Consider the following 12,420-nt stretch of genomic DNA (forward strand, 5'->3'; position numbering starts at 1 on the left):
CAGGAGCAAACTGCAGACGTTGATATTTCCGTTGCTTTTTTTCTCTATCCGATCACATTTCCTAAATCCTAAAACGTGGCTTCTTTACCTACGATTAACTAGACGAATATAGTTTATAAGCGTTGGGGACATTTGTAAACGTAATAATATTAATAGCATAAGGCGTTGTATTTTACCACAATGGAATGGCCGGCTCCTCCTTAAGAACCTCGGCTCAGCGAAGAGTCGTGACCTGACCGGTCGTGACCTGATCGGTCCGCAACTTACCAGTTTACGATTGATTTGCTACCATCGGTCCATCGTTCGCATGTCGCAAGAGCAATGTTTTACCTTTTCTTCTCCATGGCCATGATAAACGGTGATACGTACTTTAAAAAAAAGTTGAGTCGATCAATTTGACCCAAGCTGTATCACGTCGTGATAATTATTTTGGAAAGTGCCCTACGGATAGCGATTAACATTGCAGACTGCACCTTTATTCGTATACGTATGCCTATACAAATATATGCATAGACCTGCGAGGGCGGGGATGGAGGTATCTCACTATCAGTTAAACTGTCTTCTGTTCGGTCCCTGTGCGAGTTTTCCATGCCCGTGACTCCAATTGTTCTTCGACGTACGACATCGATAGATATGCAAATTAGCCACTCCGATCATATCAGGGTAAAATATTGCAGCCTGGTTATGCATCGGCTGGCACCAGCACTGTCTGTCTGCCAGCCGTTTTGTACCGGGGCTGATTCCAAGGCCGCCCCTACCCACATCACATACACGCGGTCATTACCGCGACGGCGCGACCAGCCCATCCCGCTCTCAGTGGGACCGCGCAGCGCCGGCCACACCAGCTGCAGAGTTTTATCGACGCTTTGTCAGCGGGCCACACTAATTACCCCCCCCCCCCCCTTCACCACCCTTCCCCCTGCACCCGGCGTGACGGCTGTCCGTAACGAACCGACTGCGTGGTATACGGGCTGACGGACCGGTGACGGGATGGTGACGGGCTGGTGACGGGCGTTCAACGGACGGTCACCGAGCGGTCACCGTTAGGTCACCGAACAGGTGGTTGGCCGTCATCGATAGGTCCTCGGTCGGTTATTGCGAGATCATGCGGGAAAGTCGTTGGTAAAGTTTTCGGGCGGGGATTGAACGCAATGGACGGTAGCCGGGTGGTTTCCGGAGTGACATCAGTTGGTGACCGGTCACCGGTCAGTCCGTCGGTCAGTCGTAGACCGGCCATCTGACGGTCATCGGGTATTCACTGTTCAACCATCACGCAGTCACCGCACAGGCCGCGTGGGTGATGTCACTTCTCACAGGTGTGCGCGGCGGCAGTCAAGGCCGGCGCCCGGCGCCCGCTCGGCCGCCCTGCCGCCCGCCTGACCGCCTCCGGCACTCCCAGAGCGAGGCGGAACGAGCCGGAACTGCAGCGGCGCCGCTGGCCGCACCGCGAGGATGTACCGTGGGACCGCCGCCGGCCGGGCCGGGCCGCCGGGCCGGCGCACACCCAATTAGTCCAGAGGTATACCCGCCTCGTGGTGAGGTGTGAGACTGCTCACCGCCGCGCCGGTGGGACTTACACTTAGAGACGACGGTCTACGTACCGGGAAATGGGGAATAGGGATTGCAGTTCATCGTTATGCATGAAATGCATTGATGCATTCAATTCAAACTCCATCCCGTTTGAAATGAAGGTGAGGCATGCTGCCTGCAGCCTGTAACGCGAGAAGCATATTTTCACCGTGTTTGGAGCCGCTGAGTCAGCTGTTGTATTCGCTGCAGTATGCCTCAGCCTCGACTCGGGATTCCCTGCTGGTTTGTCTTCCAACTGGCGAAGTTCTCGCAGGCCGCCAGTCGCGATAGGGCGACTGACCGACCTGGCCGGCCGTTAGGGCGTGTCCCGCGCCCGGCCGATAGCGGTGGGCGCCACCCACCGACCCCCAGTCACTCTCTCCTGGCCAGATGGCCGGAAACGGGGCGCTGCCGTCGCGCTGGGGACCTCTGATGACCCGGACCGGTCACCAGTGGCCAGTTCACGGTGACAGGGGGCCCCCTGTGCGCCCCGGCACCCTGCGCCCCCCCGCCGGGCGCCGCCGCGGCCGGCCGCGACCCCACCTGGCTCGGGCGTCGCGCTTAGCCGCAAGGTCACGTGATTCGATGACGTCAGCGGCGGTGGCGCCGGCGGCGGACAGGTATGCGGCGCGGCCCTGGCCGCCGACCGGTGTGGGCATCAGCTGAGCAGTCGGCCTAGCCCTCTGTCTCCGCGAACGATGAGGTGGTTTTCGCTGGAATGCGGCTGTGCTGGCTGAGCACGAGCCTTGATGAGCTGAGTCTCGCGGATGGGATTCGACTCGCAGTGGGGACTCAGAGGTTTTGAGTCAATCGGTGACTCATAGTCATATGACCTCTCAGGTGCGCCACCTGTGACTGAAGACGCACCTGTAGCCTGTGCCTGATGTCACTTGGTCAATGGTCACGGGTGTAACATCCAAAATGAAAACGGAAGAGAAGAGCGCTCTCTGCTCGCGCTCGGCGCCCGCTGGCTCGCCTGAAAGACTTCAGAGTTTTTACACGAGCAAGCGCTTAGAAATGCGAGCCAGGCCACTGACATACCTTCATGTGGACACTGCACCACCCTCCATTTCATTCCATTCCATTCCATTTCATCCCATTCCATTGGCTCCTCTGCGGGATGCTGCCGACGCCCTTTCTTCCCACCAGTCCACGCGCTGGCTCACTTCTTGTTTGAGCCCCTTTTTGTGAGCCCGTGGCGCCAGCCGAGAGATAGAATCGCGATGAGAGCATTTATCGGCCATCTCAGCGGCACGTCGTCAATTGGGCGCCCCGCCCCCTCCCAGTGCGCGGCACGCCCTTCGTAAAGGCGCGCCTCGCTGTGGCCGGAATCACTTCTCTCGGCAACCAAGAGCCGCTCTGGCTACATTGATGACCTACGCGTGTGTTATGCGTGACCTGTGCGTGATTTGTACGTGACGGCGCGTGACCTAATGGCCCTTCCATGTGTGGATTGTTCACGACTCGGCTCTAAACATCGGACATGATACATCTTCGTGGCCGGAGTCGTGCTTCCTGGAGTTTTATCTCGGTGGAATAACCCACCACCTGTCCACATCCATCCCTCTCATCCCATCCGAGATCCTCCGTCCCCCACAATCTGATACGGACTCTCGGCTCGAGGAGGCAGCGCCCGAGGCGGTCACTCAGGCAGTCAGCTGATTGGTAGTCAGCTGTTTGCGACCTCCTACGGAGCACCCTGAGGTCGACGGCGCGGCGGTGAGTTGGCGCTTTGGAGGCGGCCACGATCTCCCAGGTGTGTGGTGGTTAGGTCCGAACAATGACACGTGATTTCGCTACGTATGGACATTGGTCATGGTTGGTAGGCTAATGGGAAACGTGGTCAGTGGGGCTGCATTGGGATGCAAGGGAGTCCATTTCCTTGGAACTCATTAGTAAGCGGTGCGTATGAGCGGCAGGTAATGGGATACGGGTACGGTGGTACCGCTGAAACCATGTCGATAATTAGTCGAGCGGCGGGGTGTAACGGTCCCTGTTGATGTCCGTTTTAATGTTCACCCACTCTAATCGTAATTTTTGGTTCGGTTCGAAGCTGTCTCTTCCCCAATTATCACAGCTGTGCGCCAGAGCCATCACTTTCTCCTGTGCCGACCGGTGGGCAGCTGTGCAGTTTTTACCTGACCATAACCACATGTTTCGATTTCGAAACTGCCCCCGGTGCGTGCTATCGCGTGCTGTCGTCGCCACTGCATCCGTCACTGTTCCCGGGCATTGTCAGCGGCTGTCCAACGAGCACTTGACACTTGACATGGTCGCTGGCAGGCCAACAGCGATCCCCATCGCCCGCTACACAGACCGGCGGCCTGTCGGTTTGTCTGAGAGCGGAGCCTGGCGGCTTTGTGTCCAGTTGCGCCGTGTGGCTCCGCTCGTTTCGGTAATGCGGATGGTATGTTGATTGGTCTCGCTGGCCGGCCAGACGGACGAATGCCGCAGCTACCGCGGCTGTTCGGGGAGGGGAGGGAGGGAGATTTAATTGTGATCCTCTGCAGTTATATGGGAACGCCTCGACTGATGTTCGCGTCTGGCGCGCTTGAGTTTCATTGCCTTGCAGGCCCGGAAAAAATGTGATTTTCTGTGTGCTTATATTTTGTATTAGTTCGAAGGTAGCTCATATTTGATATTCTATTTCGCCTACCAAACCAGCAGCTGCGTCCATCCTAATATCACAGCCTCCACCCTTCTTATCCGCTCACTGATAACCATCTGGCGGCCGTCACCGTATCGCCCTCCGCCCCTGCACCGGCCCACGCCGGCTCCGCCGCACTGCCTGCCGCCGGAACCCCGTGTGTCGGCCGGCGGCGGGGTGCGGCGGGCGCCTGGAACCGCGCTGTTTTACCGACACCTCTGTTTGTCGGCCTGGAGCCGGCGCCTTTGCATAATCAGCGTCCCGCCGCCCCCGCCGCCGCCCCCGCTCTGGCCGGACGGCCGCCGCCCTCCCGCCGCCCACGCGGACCGGCCGCTGGGTGATCGCGGTCCGAGGAATGTGGGCGGATGGGAGGGTGAGCGCACAGCGCACCGGCCGGCCGCGCCGCCCGCCTCCCTGTTACGCATGCATGAGATCCCCGGCCGATCGCCGCCGCCCCTTCCTCCGTCCCTCGGCTCCGATGGAGCCTTTCAAGCCCGCCTGGCCCGCCTCGCAATGGCCTTTTCTGGCGTACACCCGACGCGCGGGGCTGGAACAAGACTGGCCCGTGTTGTGAATGTGGTTGAACAGGGCCGAATGGAGCTCGGAGAGCGGACTTCAGCGAACAACGGGTGGCCGACGAGGGGCTGGGTTTTACATGCTTGTGTTCGCGACCATAATGTTTATTTAGCAGGCTTTGTGGGCCGTTCCCACGTCTGAGTCCGGGTCCGCCCGGCCCGCTGAGGTGTCCATTATTCTGGAATGTGCTGCCCGAGAGCCCGGCTCGGAGCGGGACTGGAACTGGAGCACCTACGTGTGACCGGTGAAAGACGATCCTGGCGCAGGCGGCGTCACCATCGTTCCCGCTGCGCCAACATCGCCGCCGGAAGCGCGCCGCACGTGGCGGCGATTAGTGACGCGTGTGGCAATCTGCGGCGCGCACAGGGTACCGGTGACTTGTGATCCGGGATGTATGTAAACGCACACCTGATCGCCCGGCCGGCACGGTGCGACGCGACGCATGCCAACGCAAACAGCCGTTAAAAGCCGGATGCCTGGGCACTGCAGGCTCTGAAGTCGCGGGACACTGTCCGACAGCTGCAGCGGCCAACGACCTGGGCCGGGATGGCGTATAGGGGGGAGATGGCGAAGGCCCGAGAGAAGCTGAATGAATAACTCCGCTGGAAATTTCCTGTGAATGATGCCTCAGACAGTTACCTTTAGGGTAACTACTGATGCACCCCGATGATTGTTGATGACGTCTGACGCCTGTTATATATGACTGGTTCGGCGTCATACCGATATGACGCCGAACCAGTCATATCGGTGGTTCGCGATATGACTGTAGTATGCGGACAAAGCGACCAGCGTCTAGCCTGTTTTTCAGTCGGTATTTGTGCTCAGCACTATCGAGCAGAACAAGGGACTGATTGTTCCAGCGGATGTAGGCCCCAGTGCAAAATACCCGCTTATTTGAACTGGCGCAATCTTGCAGATAGGTATGAGGCCACCGCGGATTCCAGTTGATATCTGCAAACTGTGTTTAAGCAGCACTCTGACTCACTTCCGCTGAACACATGTTGACTATCAGAGTTGAACCATTCTCTAAATCTATCCCAACACAATCATTTCCTGAACGTTTTTCTCTCTCTCGAAATTAGGGGAGAACCGTTAAGCAAACATTTTACTGATTTTTTTTTTAATTGTATTTAATCGTGCACAATTTGAAAGAAAAACACGTCCCATTCCACTGTCCAACTCCGATCATTTGTCGATGCCAACACGTGTTCGCGGGCAACCCTTTCATCCCCACCATCAATCGGCTTACCATATCAGGCACATATCTGTGGACAACTGGCCCAACCCTAAAAAAAAAAAACGGGAGACATATGGGTCCCTAGCCAACCCCGCGGTCCCCGCTAACCACGGCTGTCACTCGGCGTTAACCAGCGACCCGTTCACGGTCCTCTCGTTAGCGCTAAACCGCTGCTCTGCGCCCGGTCTGTCCCCTCGCCATGAACCCCTGTCCCGCCCCTATCGTGGGGAGGGGGCTGTTAGCACCACGTGACCCCAGGGAGGGGAAGGTGCGCGGGACACGTTTCGACCGTTGAATAAACACCGCAGCTGACGCGTGGCCGACTGGTCATGACGCGGAGGGAGGGGGACGTCCGTCTCACTGGGACAATGGCTCGTAAGTCACCTGATTGCCTCAGCGGTGTGGCTGTGCGGTGTATTGTGCCGGGGCCGACTCGGAGTGGGTCTCTGGGGTCGCCTGGTCGCTCCGGGCTGGTCCGGGTCGCTCCGAGGGGTCGCCCCGAGTTGGCTGGGGCCGTCCCCGTGCCAGTTACGGTCGCCCCGAGCGAGCGGGGTCGTCCCGGGACGGAGCGGAGTGTAGTCACACTCTGGAGGCCATCAGATGCGGTGTGACTGTGTCATGTGTCACGCTGTCACGTCGGTGACAGCTGCGGTGTCACCCGTCACCAGCTGGTCGGGTGGCCGACTCATGTCATTTGTCATAACGCTGTTTTTGTCCCAAACAAAGCGTGATAGCGATTATTGTTCTGGACTGGGGGACTTTTCATAAACTTAGGGCGGCACGCTAACGAATGTATGTAGCTGATGGATGTTTACTCACATGGTGACATGTTCATAAAATAGGTAAAGGTAACGGCTTGATCATTTGGTCGGGGCTGGTCATGGTGCTTTCCCTGGACCTTGTTTTCTCACCGACTGGTCGGCTCGACGGCTGGGAGAGTTCACCCGGTCTGTGTCGAACAGGTGCTGCAGTACCGGTCTCTTGGACACTGGCTCAGCCTGTGATACATGACTAGAGGATTTGTTTCGGTCTGATCAGATCCCGTTCTACCTGATCCAGCCTACCCTGACTCTCCCCCACCCTCCCCAAAATCGCCATCTGTCATGTCTCCTAAGCTCACCAACCGGCGGACCGGCCTCGGCGGATATTTTTCTCGTTTTCGCCGCCGCCCGTGCTGGTGCAGGCTGGACAGACGTGTTCTGGGTGCCTGTGGTCGGTGCCGCATTGTCGTGAGGTGTAAAAACTGCACCGGCGAACGACAGGTTGGGCTCTGCGCGACAGGTCACGTGACAGGTGTTCGTGGGTTCGTGCGGCGTGGGGTGTGCCATGGGTGGAGTGTCACGTGGGAGGCAAACCGCACCGGTGACGCCAATGGATTCCGCCGAAATTTTGGAAGTGAGAAGATTGACTCAGGGTAAGGACACCAATGTCTAAAGTAGAAGGAATGAAAGCTTGGTGGCTTGTGGTAAATATTTTTATTATTCCCTCAACAATAACATCGTCTAGTTTTTTGTTTCCTAGATTCATATTTAAATCGGTACCTGAGCCTGGCTGCTAAATTATTCGTTTGAAACTCAGTAGCCTTCAATTCCATCAGCCGGCGCTGGCCATTTGCACATTCCAGCCGCCGCGCTGGGTTCTGTCTGGTCAGCTTGTTTTGCTATGGCGGTATGGGGTCCTGCCGTGACCCCTAATGGATCACTAGATCACTAATCTCACTCTGAAACTGGACTTTGGCCCCGGGTGTGGTCGGGATCACTCCCGTGCCCGTCGTAACGACCACATGCACTGTACGATTGGGACATTACGGACATAATTTACCAACTGCGTTATGAACTCGGAGACCTTGTGCCTGTTGTTGGCTCGCGCCAAATGATGTTTATATGACGCGTGTCTTCGGGATGGTACGGGGTTATGACATCGGTGGTTAGTAGGCCACTGTGGCAGACATTTGACGAATGGATACAGTAAATGACCGCGGTCGGCAGTTGGATTTTATCGTGGTTCGGACGGCCCTCTGACCTGCCCGGCTACTCGTTATAGTTGAGTAACACCGGGAGTGGAAGAACGATGGATCTTATCGGGCGCTGAGGCGACGTGACCAGTGTGGAAATTTCCTAATAACCCCGATTATGTTGAAATTTTGCCTCACTTTATCCACTTTTCTTTTCATATTATATTTGAATGTATTTAACTCAATTTTAGAATAACTTTTTGTAATGCTGAGTGTTACGTTTAGTTACGATATTCGCTATTTGGTATCTTGCCAAATATTTCCACCAAACATCTTTCTGCTAGCTCTGGAAAACAGTTGGATCTCCAGCCACTCTCAGACCATTCGTCCCTGTTGCCCACTAGAATCACGGCCCAGTGTACGAGCCCTCCACCGCGGCGTTCAACACAGCCGCCCACAACTGGGTCACCCAACCTGACGCGCGCCCGCCGGCCGACCCTCCGCCGCGTCAGGTGTCACCCCCTCCACGGACCGGGGGGAGGGGCGGGCCGGACGGGGGAGGTGCCGGTCATGCACCCACCGTGCACCCACCCCTCCCGCTCCACCCGGGTCTGATCTCGGATTACCGGTATTGTAAGGCGACCCGCGCCGGCGCCGGGCTCGTAATGTCTGTGAAATGTGTGCGGGCGCCGGCCGAACCTGCATGACTGCCGGTGGGAGGGCAGCGGCCCGCCCGCGGCCGACACGACCCGTCCGGACCGCGTGACAGACGCCGGCAGGCAAAGTCTACGTGTCAGATGATTGGTCAGATAACAAAGGCAGAACAATGCTGGACAAGGTGCAGCGCCAGCTGCCTCTAAATCACAGCGTGCCATGGCGTTTTCCTAGAACTCACTGCGCCATGTCTCGACTTCTTCTCACAGGCTCTCACGTCACCTCCTCGCTCCCTTTCCCAACCTCCCGCGTCGTGATCGGTAACACGTCCATTCTTTGAGCCACTCAATTAGTTCCAACTGGCCGAGCTCATCGCCGACAATGCCATTGCATTTCGTCTATTAGCCGCCCGGGCACGTCGTGGGCCGCGGCGGTCCGCCCCCAGCAGCGCACTGCACCGGCACGTACCGGCCGCGCATTGTCTCCGAGCGCGGCGCCGTCTCGTTAAAGCGCCGCAGCGCGGCTCGATAAATGGCATAACAGCGCCGCAAATGAGACGAATCGACCGGCCCGTCATCCGCCGTGATGAAGTGAAGCGGTCGAGGCACGCCTGCGGAGCGGTGAGCGGTCGGGTCGGCCGCGGGACCGGCGCGCTCCGCAGGTCACGGCTGGAATATGCGGTAAATGCGCGTGTTGCCGTCGGCGCTGCGGGCATGGGTCATGCGATGAGACGCTACTTGGTGACGACAGCCGTGTCGGAGCGCGCCAAGCTCGTCACGCTGCGGTGCGGCGCGTTGCGCTTGTCACCACCGCGCCAGTTTTGTGCCGTCCGCGTCATCCTCGTCATTGGTGACGCGGCTGAGCCCAGTTCCGGCTCGGAATAGAATAACTGTCGACCTCGCGGCTCGGTTTTGCGCGCTGCATCGCGCGGCGAATACGCGTTCCTCGCACCTCCGGCGGGCGGCAGGATCGGGCGTAGTCACGCCTGTTTGGCTCGAACCTCGGGTGGTCCGGGGTGCGTGCTGCGCCTCGGGTCCGGCTCGGCGGCAGTCGGAGCGGGTCGCCACTCGGCGGTCCCGTCCCCGCTGTTGGTCGCCGTGACTGGGCCTTTTGGACGACGCACCACGCTCCGCCCATCCTCTGAGTGATCACCGGCGGCGCCTCGCCTCCTCTCGGCTCGACTCGAGTCGCCGCTCGGCTCGAGCGCGACTCGAGCGCGACTCGGCTTGGCTCGACCTTCTCATACGTTCACTCACTGAGGTCAGGATAAGACCTTCAGACATGACCAATGTTCGAATGTGTCTCTTGAATTTTAGGCTTGATGTTTCGGATGCGTGCGCCCTATATGGCTAATCAGTAACGCAGAGCCGTTGTGGGACACTCCAATGGTCCCTGGTAGCTGTCTTGCATCCAAATTCCAATTAAATCACGAATAGCAGCTCTCAAAGACTGGTCCCTAAGTTTCCCCACAAACCCTTCCACAATCATCTCTCACGTAAACCTCACACTCTGCTGATCTTTCCCACTCTCTCCCTCTCCTTCTCTCCCTCTCCCCGCCTGGAGCGTCCGGCCGTGAGTGAGATGGGGTGCCGTCCGCCCGCCCGTCCGGTCGACCGTTTGTTTACACTCGCGCCTGATAACCATTAGCCGGCGGGCCCGCCGCCAGCACAGTGGGCCCGCTCGGGTGCACGCAGCACCGCGCCGCGCCGCGACTGGCACGCACCTGTTGTTGTCCGAGGTGTCCTCCGGGACCATTGCTCTCCGGTTGGTGCGGTGTTGGTGCCAGTGGTGCTGGAGGTGATGGTGCAGGACGCTGGTGGTCGAGAGGTGACAGGGGATTTTTCACGGGTCGGGTTGGAGTGGGTTCGTATGGTGAAGCTGATGTTGAGTCGTGTAGAGCCGGTGTGCAGGACGGTGATGATGGTAGCGGTGGCGGTAATGGTTCTCGACTGCCAAACTAATGGTGTCCGGGCCAGCCGCGGTGCCCTCCGGAGGGAGTGTGTGTCTGATGTTAGTCGGCTGCTGGAGCTGCACCTGGCACCCACCCAGGTCACACGGGGCGGACGGCGCCGGGCTGGGCGGAGCACCGGCCAGAAATAGGCGCGGCCGGCGCTCCAGCGCGGCAGACAGGCAGCGCGGCGGCCAGAACACGGTGTAACCGCCCCCGCACACACCAACCCGTCCGTCAGTCAGTCTGAGGGCTGGCAGTCTGACAGTCTGGCAGTCTGGTCTGATCTGTCAGTCTGACTGTCGAGTCGGGTCTGTAGGTCCGGCCTTCTCTGGTCTCGGTCTGGCACTATCCTGTGTCCGATGAATGCTATCCATAATGGTATCGTAATCGTATGCCTGATATTTCCTGCTAGTTCTGTTAGTTTATTTCAAAGTTCAGCCATTAGTTGAGTGTTCGTCGGTCGGGTCCATTCGTTTGGTCCATCCGCCTGCAGTTCCGTCTAGTCAGTCGCTGCAGTGTAGCCTGTTTGATCCGGCTTAGCCCGCACCGAATCACCTTATTCTGGTCTTAGCCAAACTAATTAACTGAATGGGTTTCGAATCAAAGCCGTCTCGGCTGCTGTCCAGCGCTACTTTGGTCCGGAACATCACCTGTTCACCTCCCATGCCACATCAGTCGGCGGGCGTATACAGAAGCCCTCTGATTCAGTGAGGTAGTGAGAAAGCCTGCCAGCCCGCCGGCCGCCGGACCAGCTTCTGACTGGACCGGGGTTGGCAGCCTCTACGTTTGAACTCGTGATTCACCCGGATGTTACAAACATTGAGAGTCAGTTGGCTGTCCCGAAACGCACGCAGAGTGAGTTATAGCTGCGTCATAATTTAGCCGGACCACCAAAATAGACCTGCCAAGAGAAGAGCCGCCCAAGTTTGGTTATTCAGCGGCAGCAAATCAAAGCTAATGTATGCAAATTGCAGTACGCTGCAACATATAAGAAATCTGAGCAATATATCATCGATATGATGCATGCGTGCTGCTGTAATGCAACGCTGAGGTATTTGCATGCATGCCAAATCTCGTAAGGCGGCTACCTTCCCTTTTACCTATAGACTATATAAAGCGCATTCGCACTATCTCCGTGCTTGCAATTTCATGGTGATCTTTCTTGTTGTAAGATGTTCAGCTGGATTGTCCGATTGTCGCGCCTCGTCGCTGGCCAGTCGCTAGCCGACCGCTCTGGCGACCCAGTCCCCTCTATTTGGTCCGGCCGACCTTTGGGTCATGTGTGGCGTGACTGCAAGATGTCAGCTGGAGAGCGGTCCGGTCAGCGGACATTCAGTGGCACTTGTCAAATGGTGGCCTGCAGCGCCGCCCGCCACGGGCAGCCGGCGAGGGCGCAGTCAGCTACTGAAGGGGCCTAGCGGGCACGCCAGAGCTGATAACGGGCTCTGTGGAACGTGTACACTATTGGGAAACGTCTGTGACGTTCACGAACATTCAGATGTGTCACATACCAGCTTGGAGCACTGGGGTTGACAGAAAGCAAACACAGTTAACATTCGACTCTCTGCATAAGCCTTCAGCATCGACAAATAGCACTAAATCGTCTAGTATTTCCCTCCGGATCATATTTTTGGGGTATGTTCCCGCATCGTTCCAAGAAGAGCAAGCACTAGGTATGCAACGCATTGTCTGACGGTGTATTCCAAGTCAATGCATCACTTAATACTTTCCGCGGACGCACATCCCTTTTCCCTATCTACCGGCTCTGTTGCACAGCACGCCTGGGACGGAGCGCGTGTGGTCGCCGCCTGTGCACCGGCGCCTGCAACTTT

The 12,420-nt window shown here is 57.8% G+C and overlaps 1 protein-coding gene across 2 annotated transcripts in view; it reads left to right on the top strand.

Annotated features, from left to right (window-relative positions):
• LOC122384835 (integrin alpha-PS1-like) overlaps positions 1 to 12,420 on the top strand; it is a 72,299-nt gene that overhangs the window by 773 nt on the left and 59,106 nt on the right. The gene's annotated exons all lie outside the window — the stretch shown is intronic.

The sequence above is a fragment of the Amphibalanus amphitrite genome, unplaced genomic scaffold, assembly GCF_019059575.1.
Source record: "Amphibalanus amphitrite isolate SeventyFive unplaced genomic scaffold, NRLGWU_Aamphi_draft 000200F_arrow, whole genome shotgun sequence".
Classification (NCBI taxonomy): Eukaryota; Metazoa; Arthropoda; class Thecostraca; order Balanomorpha; family Balanidae; genus Amphibalanus; species Amphibalanus amphitrite.